This window comes from Tursiops truncatus, chromosome Y (genome assembly GCF_011762595.2).
Source record: "Tursiops truncatus isolate mTurTru1 chromosome Y, mTurTru1.mat.Y, whole genome shotgun sequence".
Lineage (NCBI taxonomy): Eukaryota > Metazoa > Chordata > Mammalia > Artiodactyla > Delphinidae > Tursiops > Tursiops truncatus.
In genome coordinates, this window is record NC_133428.1 from 1,450,700 (window position 1) to 1,465,833 (window position 15,134).

Below are 15,134 nucleotides of genomic sequence, written 5' to 3' on the forward strand. Positions count from 1 at the left end.
CGTTGCTGTGCGCGGGCTTTCTCTAGTTGTGACAAGCGGGGACTACTCTTGGTTGTGGTGAGAGGGCTTCTCATTGCGGTGGCTTCTCTTGTGGAGCACAGGCTCTAGGCACACGGGCTTCAGTAGTTGTGGCACATGGGCTCAGTATTTGTGGCTCGTGGGCTCAGTAGTTGTGGCTCGCGGGCTCTAGGTGCACGGGCTTCAGTAGTTGTGGCACGCGGGCTCAGTAGTTGTAGCGCACGGGCTTAGTTGCTCCATGGCATGTGGGGTCTTCCCAGACCAGGGCTCGAACCCGTGTCCCCTGCATTGGCAGGCGGATTCTTAACCAGTGCACCATCAGGGAAGCCCCCAAAGGTGAAAATATACTTTTTTAGTCACTAAAATCGATAGAAATTTCTATAGCATAATTGGTCTGCATCCTAAATGTAGTGATCTCATCAAAGATAACTTATGCCATTTTCTGACATGGTAACATTTTTATCGCATCATTTCTTTAAGACAGTGGAAAAAAGCATAAAAATCACCAGTCTGCTTTTCAAATGCCGTATTCAAACAGGAATACAAACACATAGTGTTTATTTTAGATTCCACCAACACCGAAGAAGATCATATAACTTGTGCATGGCCAGAAAATAGAAAAATTACTAATATTCTTCCGAAGGTTGAAATTCACCATTGGGCATTTTTGGGTTCTTATTCAGGTTCTGTCTCCACAGGACGCCAGATATTATGAATGAGTCAAGAGAGCAAGAAAAATGTGCACGAGGGGTAAAATCAATATGAAAGACAGTGACGGTATTATCGCATATGGATTTTAAAAAGACTAGCACGATATAAAAATTACCTTGTACATTTATATGCATTGTCATAAAATTTGAGCATGTTTTCTTCACTGAAGTTCAAAAACAAAATTACAGTGTTGCTGCTGGGAGCTGCTCCCTGTAAATCTTCAAGAATTTGAGGGATAGCCATGTGTCCTGTAAGAGTTAAACCGTTCTGCCTTGCAGCAAAGACACATAGAAAATGACTTTTTGAGGTCCCTTGCAGTTTTTAAAAATATGACTGAAAATTATTTTCAGGAGCCCACAGAACAATTGCTTTTTCTGTTTGTAATAAACAGGTTGTGAGAATGATGCTTTAATGATGGTTTCTGGATCATTCAACCCATCAGCAGGGTCCTGGCATCTAGTCTGACCTTTCCTTGCCTGGGTTGGGTGGCCCTGTGGAGCGGTGTCCAAGGGTCTCAGTGGATTGACTGCGTTTCCTGACTCAGGCTGAGGCTCTCCGTTCAGGGACAGAAGGGTTTCCATGTTGAGGTAATAGGCCAAGGAGTTCTATACAACACAATCCACTGGCACACACTTACTTCCAACGCACAATCTGGTGGGGTTTTCTTTGTTTTTTAATGGTACCTGAGTCCCTTACAGTCAAGTGTCCTGAAGCATCAGTGTCTAAGACTTCATGATTTTTTTTTAAATCCTGAGATTTTTCTTAAATTATGTTGGCAGTATAAGAGTGTTGCAGGTACTGAAAGTTACAAAGGAATAAGGTTTCAGAGGCATGACAGAAAGCAAAATAGTACAATATCACTATCACCACCAAATTTCAGCACTACCTGTCAATTCTTCATGTGTTAGAAAAATGTATAGTGATGGTCTTATTTGGGTTTTTTCCATGCACCCCAATGTTCACTGCAGCACTATTTACAATAGGCAAGACAGAGAAGCAACATAAATGCCCATCAATGTATGGATAAACAAGATGTGGTACATATATACCCAATGGAACATTACTCAGCCATAAAAAAGAATGAAATAATGCCATTTGCATCAACATGGATGGACCTGGAGATTATCATACTCAGTGAAGTAAATCAGAGAAAGCAAATATCATATATCACTTACATGTGGAATTTTTAAAAAATGATACAAATGAACTTACTGAAACAGACTTAGAGAACAAACTTACGGTTACCAATGAGGAAAGGGGGAGCAGGGATAAATGAGGAGGTTGGGATTAGCAGATACACACCACTATATATAAAACAGATAAACAACAAGGACCCGCTGGATAGCACCGAGAGCTATATTCAGTATCTTGTGATAACCTATAATTGGAAAGAATCTGAAAAAGTATTATATACAAATGAATCACTTTGATGTAGACCTGAAACTAACAAACATTATAAACCAACCAGACTTCAGTAACAAAACATAGTTTGAGGGCAAGCAGCTCATCCAGGAGGCGACTGCGAGAATCATGATGAAACAATGAGGCGAGGTCGGAAAGGAGCGGAAGTGACAGTACTAGTAACTGGTATGCTGATGAGCGGAAAACTGCCATGGACCACAAAGCTCAACCCACAGGGAACCTCTGCAAGACCTGAGGAACAGCTCTCAGAACGTCTTCCTCCTGCGACAAGGAACAGTAATCCTCTACCTCTTACCCCTCTTTATCTGCGGGTTACTGCGGATTAGGGTTCACCAGGGACCTTACTCCCCAGCACGTGCAAAGGTCAGGAATGCTCTAGCAGCCAGAGACAGGCCTTGGTCTGGGGAGATGCAGGTACACGAGGTGAGAAGCTGTGGATGCGTGAAGAAATCGTTCACCAAGATACACGCGTCCTGGGAGATAGCTGGAAAGAACGTCCGGGGTGGCCTCAGGCGGCCCTAACCCACTCAGTCAATTATGACACAGCACTTAGTTCACGGCAGACCACGTGCCAGATGTGAGCACCACAGGAAACAAACACATTCATTCTCGTCTTCTGCTCCTCTTGGCAATTTTCTAATGCTCCAAATAAAAACTTCAATCCCTCAGCCAGGCTTTCCCCACCATCCAAATTTAGGGCTCTCTCTCTTCTGTACCCCACAGCATCTTGGTCACATTTCCATTTTAACACCTACCATGCCACATAACTGAGTAGGTGTCATGTCTCATTTATCCAACACTCAAAAATGTTTTTTGAACTAATGAATGAGATGGTCACTGTGTTAATTTTCTATCGCTGCTATAACTAGTTACCAACCACAAAGGTAGTGGCATAAGACAAAGGAATGTTGTATACTTGTGGAGGTCAGAAGTCCCACACAGGTCTCCCGGGCTACACTTGAGGTGTCCGCAAGGCTGTGCTCATTCTGGACGTGGATCTGTGTCCTTGCTACTCCCCGCTCTGGCTGATGCCCGCACTCCTTGGCTTGTGGACCATTCCTCCCTCTTAGAGCCATCAGTGCTGCCTGTCCCTGACCATCCTTGCACAGTCACATGCCTTGTCTGACTACAGCTCACTAGGTCCCAGAGACTGCAAGGAGAGATGTGCGACTCCAGTAACCCGCAGGTTTTTACTCCGTTCTACAGGGTCCGTGGTTGCGTCCTCTGGGCAAAGCATTGCCAACGAAAGCACAGCATTGCTCTCCTCTTCTCGGTAGAAGGAGAGGCAACCCCGACCCTTGGTTTCCGAGTTTTCTTCCCACTCCTTTCACTCTCCTCTTCCTTTATGATACTTTGGCCAAAGAGGAACATGCAACATGATTGTCTGCAGTTCATAATTCTGTCTATAACATCCATCAGGTGATTTCTTGCCTTCTACTCATCTGTGCTGGTCGAATGTGATGCTGCTTCGTGGGTTGAAGAGGCAAGCCCGGGGCACAGCAGGTCGGAGACCACTGGCTTGCGACACTTTGTAATGAAGGGGTAACGCTCTCATGAGTTCAGGAGGGCCCCTCTTGCGGAAGAAAGGATCCCAGGCACGGCAGTAACCTTATCAAAGTACTCCAGCGTATGCCGGTTATAACACCATGTCTTTCTCCTCCCCCCCACCAAGCAGTGTCAAAGGCAGTATTCATCTATCAGCATGCTGTTACCACTAGTATTAAAAGGAAAGTCGGACACACAGTTCAGCATTAACCGCGCGCGCGCGTGCGCGCGCACACACACACACACACACACACACACACACACGCACCATGAAGGTATGGGATTTAGTATAGTATTTTTCATTCTGTATTGAGTGATAATAGAGGTACTGTGACATTAAAAAAAATTAAATATATTGCAGCCTCAATATGAAATACCAAACCTGATTATTTTAAAATATTAGTATGCATTAGAATAAAATGGTTAGATATTAAATATTTTATAAATGGATTATAAATTGTGATAATGATAGGAAAATTAGCAACAGGTATCTCAGAATAAACGTTTAACCCCAAAGGGGAGCAACTAAAACCACTATCACATATTCAAAACTGCCTCCCATGTGCATTCAAAATGACTTCAGGCGTATTATTTCCCATTTACACGTCACACCTCTTCAAGCTACGTTCCCCTTGTATGGATGGGAAAACGGAGGCCCAGAGAAGTTAAAAGCTTACTGACCATCACAAAATAACCAGGTCCTCCAGCTGTACTTACAAAGGACCTGAAGGAGGTAATTATATTTTAGCCGAAGCTATTGATGGCAAAGGACTATGAATAATTATAGGAATTATTTCCCTTTCTGTCATAGCCTTTGTTTTTTAGAGCCGATTTAGGTTCACTGCAGAATTGAGCAGCAGGTAGAGAGAGCTCCCATATACAGCCTGCCCCCTATACACCTACAACCTCCCCCTTTAGCAATATCTTCCACCAGAGTGGGACATTCCTTATCATCTGTAAACTTTCACTGACACGTCATCATCACCCAAATTCCAGAGTTCACATTAGGGCTCACTCTCAGTGTTGTACATTCTATGGGATTTGACAAATATATAATGACTTGTATCCACCATTAAAGTATCATGCAGAATAGCAGCACTGTATCAAAGACTATCGATCCTCTTCACTGTTTATTCATAATTATTTCCTTCTGAATGTTATATCCTATATTATTTTTTTACCAATTTTTTAAAAAGTCTTTACTGAATTTATTACATTATTGCTTTTGTTTTATGTTTTGTTTTTTTGCCAGGCATGTGGGATCTTAGCTCCCCGACCAGGGATTGAACCCACACCCCCTGCATTGGAAAGCGAAGTCTTAACCACTGGACCGCCAGGGAAGTCCCAATCCTATATCATGTTTTTAAAACCTTGTTAGATCACGGTTCTCTCAACTGTAAAACGAGGCATCAAATTATCCCTTTGTTTCCTGCAAAGATACTATGAATGCATTTGCAAATGGAAAAATCTATCTCATCTATAGAATTTTGAAAAAAACCATGGAGCGGGTTTCTTCAATATCACATAAGTTATTCAGTATTAGTTCTAGCTCTATGAAATTCAAAGAAACCACGTTGCACGTTGGCAGTCATCCAGCGTTACAGGCCTAACTCACCCACAACAGTCCCAGAAGGAAGTTGAAGCCATCTCTACAAAGCGTCCAGTCAGTTCAATCTAATATATTAACTGACAGCAAATATTAAAGACAGAGCATTCCCTCAAGGCTCAAATTATATATCAATCTCAGGATGGATTTGACTTAAAGAAGGAATTAGGTATATGAAAATAAACAATTTCACTTCAAGCATGGAGTTGATAACAGAGTTACATGGAGCTATGGCTAATTGGTTACGCATAGTTCATTGCACTAAAATTCACTGGGTGAGCTGTATGTAAGGAAAACGGAAAACAGTAAGACAGGAAAAATGAAGACTTAATAAAGTACAGTCCTTGCTCTTAGAGAACGAAGTCGACAAATAAGTATGTTTTTCCCCAAAGTACTCCAAACTTTAAATAAACCCTGTTATTTAAAGTTAATGGCTGTAATAAAGAATACTTTGCATTCAGTGTTTATACGTAGCATGATTTGAAAGTTGGGTGCTTCCAATTAACATGACTAATGCCAGCTACTAAACTACTGAATGAAAGGACTACAAGTATGATACCAAAATGGGTCACGGAACTATCACCCAAATGAAATTATAAAACCCTCTTTCTGTCCCATGCTTGTACAGCATCTGAATTCCCTCCCACCGGTTGTGTCTCTGAGGCGAGGCAATTCTGTTTTGGAGAGGATGAACTCATTACAACGTTATTAATCATCAAAAACCAGCGTAATGCTCAACTGTTTATTCTCCTACTCAAATAAAATTATGAAAGAAGCAGTTTTTAAGGTAAGCAGCACCTCATACTCACTTTTGTAATGTAATCAAAGATAGAAAAGTGCACTGTACACAGTAGGCTTTGCTGAGTGGATGAATGAGTGAATGGATGGATGAATGAGTGAATGGACGGATGAATGAGTGAATGGACACACGAATGATTATTATATACTAGGACACAGAAAAGGCTTTTACAAAAGTTCACAGACTACTGGGAAGCAGAGAGATGAGACTGCTCAGTTGTAGCAAGAACATCATATACAGAATTACATATCCAAGTACTAAGAAATAAGTAATTTCAGCAGGAGGTGGCGTGCCTCAGCTGAACTAGGTAGGCGATCAAGTCACACTGAGGTCAGCTGTGTGTATCCGATGCAAAGCTGCCGTTCTTCTAGTGCCTGTCTACAATGAGCAACTGCCAAGCACTAGTTCTGCCTTCATCCACTCAAGTGTTTTACTGGAGAAAAGTCACTTTTGAAAGAAGAGATAAATTACTCATTTGCTTCCCAAAGACAAGCCTTCAAACTACCTGCCACCTGGAGGCCTTACTAGACCTTTTTCCGAAGGAGACACACAGATGGCCAGTAGGCACGTGGAAAGATGCTCAACGTCACTAATTATCAGAGAAACACAAATCAAAACTACAAGGAGGTATCACCTCACACGAGTCAGAATAGCCATCATTCAAAAGCCTACAAATACCAAATGCTGGAGAGGGTGTGGAGAAAAGGGAACCTCCTACACTGTGGGTGGGAATGTAAATTGGTGCAGCCACTATGGAGAACAGGATGGAGGTTCTTCAGAAGACTAAAAATAGAACTACCATACGATCCAGCGATCTCATTCCTGGGAATATACCTGGACAAAACTATAATTGAAAAAGATATGCTATGTTCATAGCAGCACTACTTACAACAGCCAAAACACGGAAACTACCTAAATGTCCATCGACAGATGAATGGATAAAGAAGATGTGGTACATATACACAATGGAATACTACTCAGCTATGAAAAAGAACAAAATAATGCCATTTGCAGCAACATAGAGAAAGACAAATACCATATGATATCACTTATATGTGGAATTTAAAATATAGCACAAGTGAACCTATCTACAAAACAGAAACAGACTCACAGACATAGAGAAGGGACTTGTGGTTGCCAAAGCGGAAGGGGAGAGGAAGAGAAAAGCACTGGGAATTTGGGGTTGGTAGAGGCAAACTATTACATTTGGAATGGATAGGCAACAGGATCCTAATCATAGCACAAGGAGCTATACTGAATATCCTGTGATAGACCATAGTGGAAAAGAATATGAGAAGGGAGTGTATATATATGTATAACTGAGTCACTTGGCTGCACAGCGGAGACCGGCACGATATTAGTTCAATAAAAAAATTTTAAAAGAAAATCTGCCTCCCACTTGTAGAAGAGAAAAATCATAATCGGCACAGAATTATCCAAAAATGAAAGCCTTGACTGTGTGTTTGTAACACATGAACTTTGCCAGCCGAGTCTATAGATAGATGCCAAAGAGAAATCCGTCAAAGAAAAAGGCCTACATATATTTTTAGTCCCCAGCTTTTAAAGAACTAATATCCCACATGTCACGCAGCTTGGCCAAAAAACAAACAAAGTTTAAAAACTAAATTGTTGAAATTTAGTAAGCAAAATATGCCATGTACAGAGGCTTTAAAGCATTCGCAAAATAAAGGTGCGTTGCCCTGCATATTCCGTGAATCTCAATCAGGGGGCTAAGGTTTTTTGTGTTTTTTTTTTCTCTTCTTAATAAATTATCATTTCATTGCCATGGCACATAAGGCTCTCATTTTATCTCCATTTGTAGAATGGATAGAATGCTCTATTGTGAGTACACACACACACACACGTTTTTCAATATGTTTTAGAGTAATTTTAGGTTCACAGCAAAGTTGAGCAGAAGGTGCGAAGACGGCCCATGTATACCATGTCCTGCCTCGGGCCCAGCCTCCTCAACTATCACCATCCCCCAACAGATCATATTTGTTCGAAGTGATGAACCTCCACTAACACATCATCACCACCCAAAGTCCATGGTTTACATTAGGGGTCACGCTCGGTGCTGTACATTCTGTGAGTTTGGACGAACGCATAGCGACACGCATCCATCTTCTAGCAACGTGAAGAGTGGCTGCACTCCCCCCCCAACCCCTGGCAACCACTGATCTCTTTACTGTCTCCATGGTTTTGTCTTTTCTAGAATGCCATAGTAGGAATCATACAACACGTGGACTTTTCAGATGGGCTTCTTCACCTAGTAACATGCTTATTAAGACTCCTTCACATCTCTTCATGGTTTGATAGCTCTTTTTAGCACTGAATAATATTCCACTGTCTGGATGGACCACAGTTTATCTATCCCCTACTGAAGGGCACCTCTGTTGCTTCCAGATATTGGCAATTGTGAATACAGCTGCTCTAAGCACCCAGGTGCAGGCTTTTGTGTGGGCATAAAGCAGAGGCCTGAGCCATGCAGTATTCTATTTGAAGAGCTTTAGGGCACTTACCAAACTCACAACACACACAGACACACACACAAAAAAAAAACCACAAAAGACATACACAACGCTTGGCCTTTGCTACGTAAACTTGCATACTACGCAGTAGTTATGTATTTCCCACTGAAGTAACCAGATTATTGCTAAGTGTACATTTTTCTTTTCTTTGAAAAGCAAACGAAAGCACGTTAAATTGGTACGATTCCCCTTTTGTGGGGTATTTGAATTGTTATTATATTTTGAGGTAAAGTAGGTCATTGTGCAAAAATGAGATTGATCACTTGCTTTGAAATAGCTGGCATTTCTGAAGGTTGACTATGAACCACCTTAGAGTACATTATTATGCAAGCTGTCCACCATAAAATTATGGAGTTTTGTGGCCGTGAGGTTACTTGATAACTCACCATGCTGTCATTTTAGAGCACCGTCATGTTAACTTTCAAAGTCAGAAACCACAGGTCAATTGTACTTTCCTTATTAGCACAGGAGATCAGAAGACTCATCTTCTCTCATCTGAAGGACTCAAAAGTATCTTCTCTTACAAATGGAAAACAGCAAGAGGTAGGATAATTTAAAGGTGTGAACAAATGTTCTCACAGACATTGATCTAAAACTAAAACTTATTTTTGAATATTCATTACTTTTCCTTGACCTCTCAGAAAGAGTCGTACAATCTATTTTTTCATTTCTTCTTCAAATGTGTGTAAAACAAGGAGCTTTGTATCTTTTAAGTATCTCTTATGTAATATCATTAGTAATAAGAGAGAAAACGGCATATCATGGCTTCGATTTAATGTTATGTCTCTGAAACTAGCCATATATAACTTAAAACGGAATATAAAATAACCATGTCTCAAAAGCAGTGCAAATTTAGAATTTAATGAAGAAAACTAATATAAAATTAGATTGACTACATCATTCCATATGGTGTCTTTTTAAGTAAAGTGAAACTTTTTTTTTTCTTTTAGTTGCTCACTTCCCCCCCCCCCGCCCCCCCGCTCTCTCTGTCATCAGAAATGAAACTTTCAATTTTACTATTTGGGGCATCATGTTAATAGTTTGCATGGTATTTGCTGGCATTAAAACTCTTCTTCAGAAGACAACACAATTAGGAAAAATAATATGAAAGTAAAGATTTCCAGGGCAAACAATTTATGAGGAAAAAAACATTACTGTACTTCCATATTCATTGACTATTTCTAAACCTTCAATTCGATGATTATAGAATTACAGAAGTTTAACGTGGAAAGCAGTGTTTTCCAACCCCTTCACATCACAGAACCAATGAAATTTTTTCAAATTGATTTCTAAAATAAAGTGAAATTTTTCCAGAAAAAAAGTAAATAGGAAAATAAAATAAATAATCCTAATTATCTGGAAAGAATTTTTACTGCAGAATACCTTATTCTCTAATTTTCTGGGATTCTTTCCCCCTCATTCTTTTGGGAATTTAAAAGTTGTTTTAAGCCATGCAATAGAAGGTCTTTTGAAACACAGTAAATGATTATTTTTTGAGGCAACCTGGAGTAAGACAGTGAGGCAGCTATGTTTCCAATGCAGTGAGGAGATGGATTTCTGTGTCTTGGGTCTGAATCTGTGTCCTAGTGAAGAGGACTGCTGGGTGAGAGTGACCATTAACCCAACACCCTGCATGGAAAATGGGAAAAGCAGATGCTCATACAGACAGAAACCTGAGGACCCGGGGAAACCGAGCTTGTTGATGAGAACACTCAGGATGAGAAACTTCCTACACTCTTCGCCCCACCCCACAGCATTCCTGACTGTCTCTCTGTCACTGATTTTCCCCTTGGTACCGAGTGTTAGCCAAATCCCCTTACATAATGGGTGGAAAAACTCCAACTGCAGTGCTGAAAACCAGGAAGTAAATTCCAGCTCCATCACTTAGGAGCTGAGGGACCTGCCTGAAAGCGGCCCTCAATGCTTTTGAAAATCAAAGACATTATAACTTAAGAAACTGCCAGAAATGGCTTTTGTAAAATGTTGGTTGAATCCCATGTTCAGAGAAGGGACATCCAGTACTCGGGGCAGATTTGGGTTTCTATTGCAAGTTGCTATTATCAGATGACAGGGTTGGTATCGTTTTCATTACAAAAACACGATTTATTATTGTATCACTAACTAGATTGTTTCTCCCAGCCCAGCAAAAGCCAAGCTAATTTTAGCATCAAGAAAGTACCAGTTCCTAGAAGTGGAATCTTAGGATCTTAGCAAGAGCTCCTTCCTACAATCTTGTATTCCCAGAAGGCTTAATCGTTTTCAACTTTTCCCTGTCATGTGAAAGCCCATGGCACAATCATTGCCTTTGTTAACATCTGTGTCAAGTAAACATTGTGTCAAATGCCAGGAGGCCTTTGAATAACCAAAAAGTGTGTTCCAAAAGACGCTTTCCCACAAAACCAAAGGAGACTATCCGTAAAGGACATGTCTATTTCCTGATCATTTTAAAATCCAGCCACGTGAGGTTCCCGTAAAACTGCAACTGTGATTTCTTTAAAATATTAAGATGTAGGGCTTCCCTGGTGGCGCAGTGGTTAAGAACCCGCCTGCCAATGCAGGGGACACGGGTTCGAGCCCTGGTCCAGGAAGATCCCACATGCCGCGGAGCCACTAATCCCGTGCGCCGCAACTACTGGGCCCTTGCGCCACAACTACTGAAGCCCACGCGCCTAGAGCCTGTGCTCCGCAACAAGAGAAGCCACGGCAATGAGAAGCCCGCGCAACACAATGAAGAGTAGCCCCGCTTGCCACAACTAGAGAAAGCCCGCATGCAGCAACGAAGACCCAACTCAGCCAAAAAAATAATAATAAAATTCATTTGAAAAACCCAAAAAGAATGAAATAATGTCATTTGCAGCAACATGGGTGTATCCACAGATTATCATACTAAGCAAAGTAACTCAGAAAGAGAAAGGCAAATACCAAATGATATCACTTACATGTGGACTCTAAAATACGATACAAATCAACATCTATGAAAGAGACTCGCAGATATAAAGAACAGACTCGTGGTTGCCAAGGCGGGTGGGTAGGGGAGGGATGGACTGGGAGTTTGGGATTAGCAGATACAAACTATCACATACAGGATGGATAAGCAACAAGGTCCTACTGTAGAACACAGGGAACTATATTCAATATTCTGTGACAAACCGTAATGGAAAAGAATATGAAAAAGAATATCCATATACATGTATAACTGAGTTACTTTGCTGTACAGAAGAAATTAAGACAACATTATAAATCAACCATACTTCAATAAAATTTAAAAAAGTTTACTTGGTGTCGAGATGGATAGGTGAAGTGATTTTTTCGGATGATATTAATTTGTGAATAGAAAAGGAGAAACTGAAATATTTCAACCAGACTCTTTTGACAACTTACATTCTCAGGACTCATTTCCTCATTTGTGGAAAACAGAATAATATTTACTTCATCTGAGATATTCTATGTGAAAGTATTTCAATAGTGTCTGGGACACATTTTTCCAATGCGTGTCACTTACGTTCCTTCACATGACTCATAACCTGGTTCTGATACCAATCAAAAACAAACAGAAAAGCTTTCAGCATTGTTCAGGGCCATAATAACATTTCTGGAATACAGGTGTAGACTCTCAAGGGACCACTTTGAAGGAAAATACTCATTTGCGTGTGTAAGTTCTCACATCACTTTTTTCACAGTCCTCACTCAGGTTGATGGCATTCCAGAAACCTTGTTTGTAGACACTGGACTGACTAGCGTTTGGTATTCGTGGCATCCAAAGGGAAGGTTTTGAGAGGTCAAACCTTCCTGCTGCTTCTGATTCCTATTCCCCTGAAAGAGTTTAAGAATGGGGAGGGTTAAGGACCTACCAAAATTAGGAATGCATTTCCTTCCTGGAAGGAGCTTTCAGTGTTTTAAAATGGATATAGGTGGTGACCAAGACCGAGAGAACAGACAGTCCTGCGTTTCCACATATGATTTACGTGCTAAGGAATTAGGACCCGGATCCTGACTGCTGGCCAACGCCTTCTGAAGGTGGGAGTCTGCTGCTGGCCAGATCCAGGATCCCACGAAGGAGTGCCAGCCTCAGAGCTTGCCTGTGCGTCCCCGTGATCTCCACGGGAAGACTACTTCTAATCCGTCTACTCACTTAGAACTCTTCTAACGCCGAGAAGCACCGTTTCCTCCCTTCTCCAATAGGGCCATGACACCGCAAGCATGCACGCCCTACCAACAAGAAGACACCTCCCAGGGAACTTGACAACCCATCTTCTCTTTCCTTATGACGCTGCTTTGTAGAAAAGGACACACAAATCACTGGAGTACCTCGCTCAGGTAACTTCCTCTATAGCATGAAGGAAAGAAGAACAATATCATAAAGGTTTCCTGTGGCTTGCTCGTGAAAGGAGGTTTGTAGTGCAAAACTGCTGGGAACACGCACACTTACGGGGAATTTAGAAGTTGAAGTCACTATGGACTCTTCTGATTTAAATGACCCTCACGTATGGTGTTCGTAAGTGACACGGTCCAATTGCTTTTCTATGTGAGACGGTTCTATGATTTATGTGTGCAGCTTCCTGACATTCTAATTTTTTTTTTCTAGAACAAGCTATATCAAAGATACACCACAGGGATTATCTCCTCATTGACATGGGTCCCGGTATTGTTTGGGAGAGAGTTACTTATTTAGCCTGTGTTTCTTTTATTATCCTAGATTTATTCAGGGATTTGACTGCTTCTTGAATCAAATATGATACTTAATATTTTGATTTTATCAATATCTCTTCTTGGTTTTTACAGTGTTTTGAGCTTGGTTTCGCCTCATGTGACACTGATGTCATCATTCTTGCCTTTTTTTTTTTGTTTTTGCGGTACGCGGGCCTCTCACTGTTGCGGCCTCTCCCGTTGCGGAGCACAGGCTCCGGACGCGCAGGCTCAGCGGCCATGGCTCACGGGCCCAGCTGCTCCGCGGCATGTGGGATCTTCCCGGACCGGGGCACGAACCCATGTCCGCTGCATCTGCAGGCGGACTCTCAACCACTGCGCCACCAGGGAAGCCCCATTCTTGCTTTTGATGTTTGCCTTTGGCTGATGAGACCTGGCCCAGGCCATTCTATTTAACCTTCCTTCCTCAGTTAGTTTTAGACGTGACCATTGCACAGAAGGAACACTGCTTAGTATGTTAACCTAATCTGACTGCCTTTGCCTTTTGATCAGCAAATCAATCAAATAGCACTCTAGTCACTTATTATGACAGCTGATATATTTGCTTTTATTCCTCTCATTTTATATTTAATAAATGTGTGCATTTTTATTGAGGCACAATTTACACACAGTAAAACGCCCACATTGTGAGTGTGATGTTTAGTAACTTTTTAGACAGGTACCTGCTCAAGCAACTACCACTCAGATTGAGGTACAGAGAACAGTTCAGTGATCACGAAACGGTGTCGCGCCCCTTCCCAGCCAACAATCCCGTCTCCCAGGTAACCACTATTCTGAATCGCACTCCGGAATTCAGTTGCGCATGCTCTAGAATCTGATGTAGAAGTTTCTCATACGCTCTGTCTTCATTTTGGTCTTTCTTCACGCAGCATATTTTTGGCATTCGTCAGTGTTGTTCCAGGTATGGTTTGTTTGTGCCTCTTTTTTCCTAAGTAGTATTCCATGGTATGATTATACGGACGTTTATTCATTCTCCAGGTGATGGGTGTCTTGGTTGTTTTTATTTCTGCTTATTATGAATTAAGTTTCTCTATATCTTCTTATTAACTCTTTTTGTGAAGAAATGCATTCATTTATTTTGTGTATACAGCTAGGAGTGGAATTACCAGATCACTCACTGGGCATCTATGTAATTATATCAGAGACCGTGAAGTAATCTTCCAAAGTATCATTTTACAATCCTACCAGCAAAGTATGAGAGTTCTAGTTACTCTGTATCCTTGCCAATACTTCATATTGTCATTTTAAAAAACTTTTTACGTGTCCTGCTGTGTATGTCCTGGTATCTCCTTGTGATTTTAATTTTAGTAAGCGCCAGCTGGTCATGATACATCCTTTTTAATATATCACTGAATTCAATATGTTGTTGTTTTATTAGGATGTTTATACCTATATTCATGATTCATTGCCATAATTCATTTTGTCATGCAACGTGCTTGTCAAATGTTGGTATCAAGTGTCCGTTGGTGTCATAAAGCTGAGAAGAAATCCTCCTTTCTCTATTTTCTGAGAGAATGTGTGTATGATTGTATCATTAATTAACTTAGTGCACTAGTGATAATTCTGAACTGTTAAAGTGTGGGCTTTTTGTTTTTATTAAGGATTTTTTAAAAATTAATTTTACAGATACAATAATATTCAGTTTCTTTTCTCCGTTCCCGGAAGTTCAATAACTTGTGTTTTCCTTCTAGAGTTTTCTCCATACCATCTAAGATGTAAATGTTATTAGCCTAACATATGCTAATACATAACATTCCTTTAACACCTACAGAACCTCTGGTGATGTCTTCCGCAT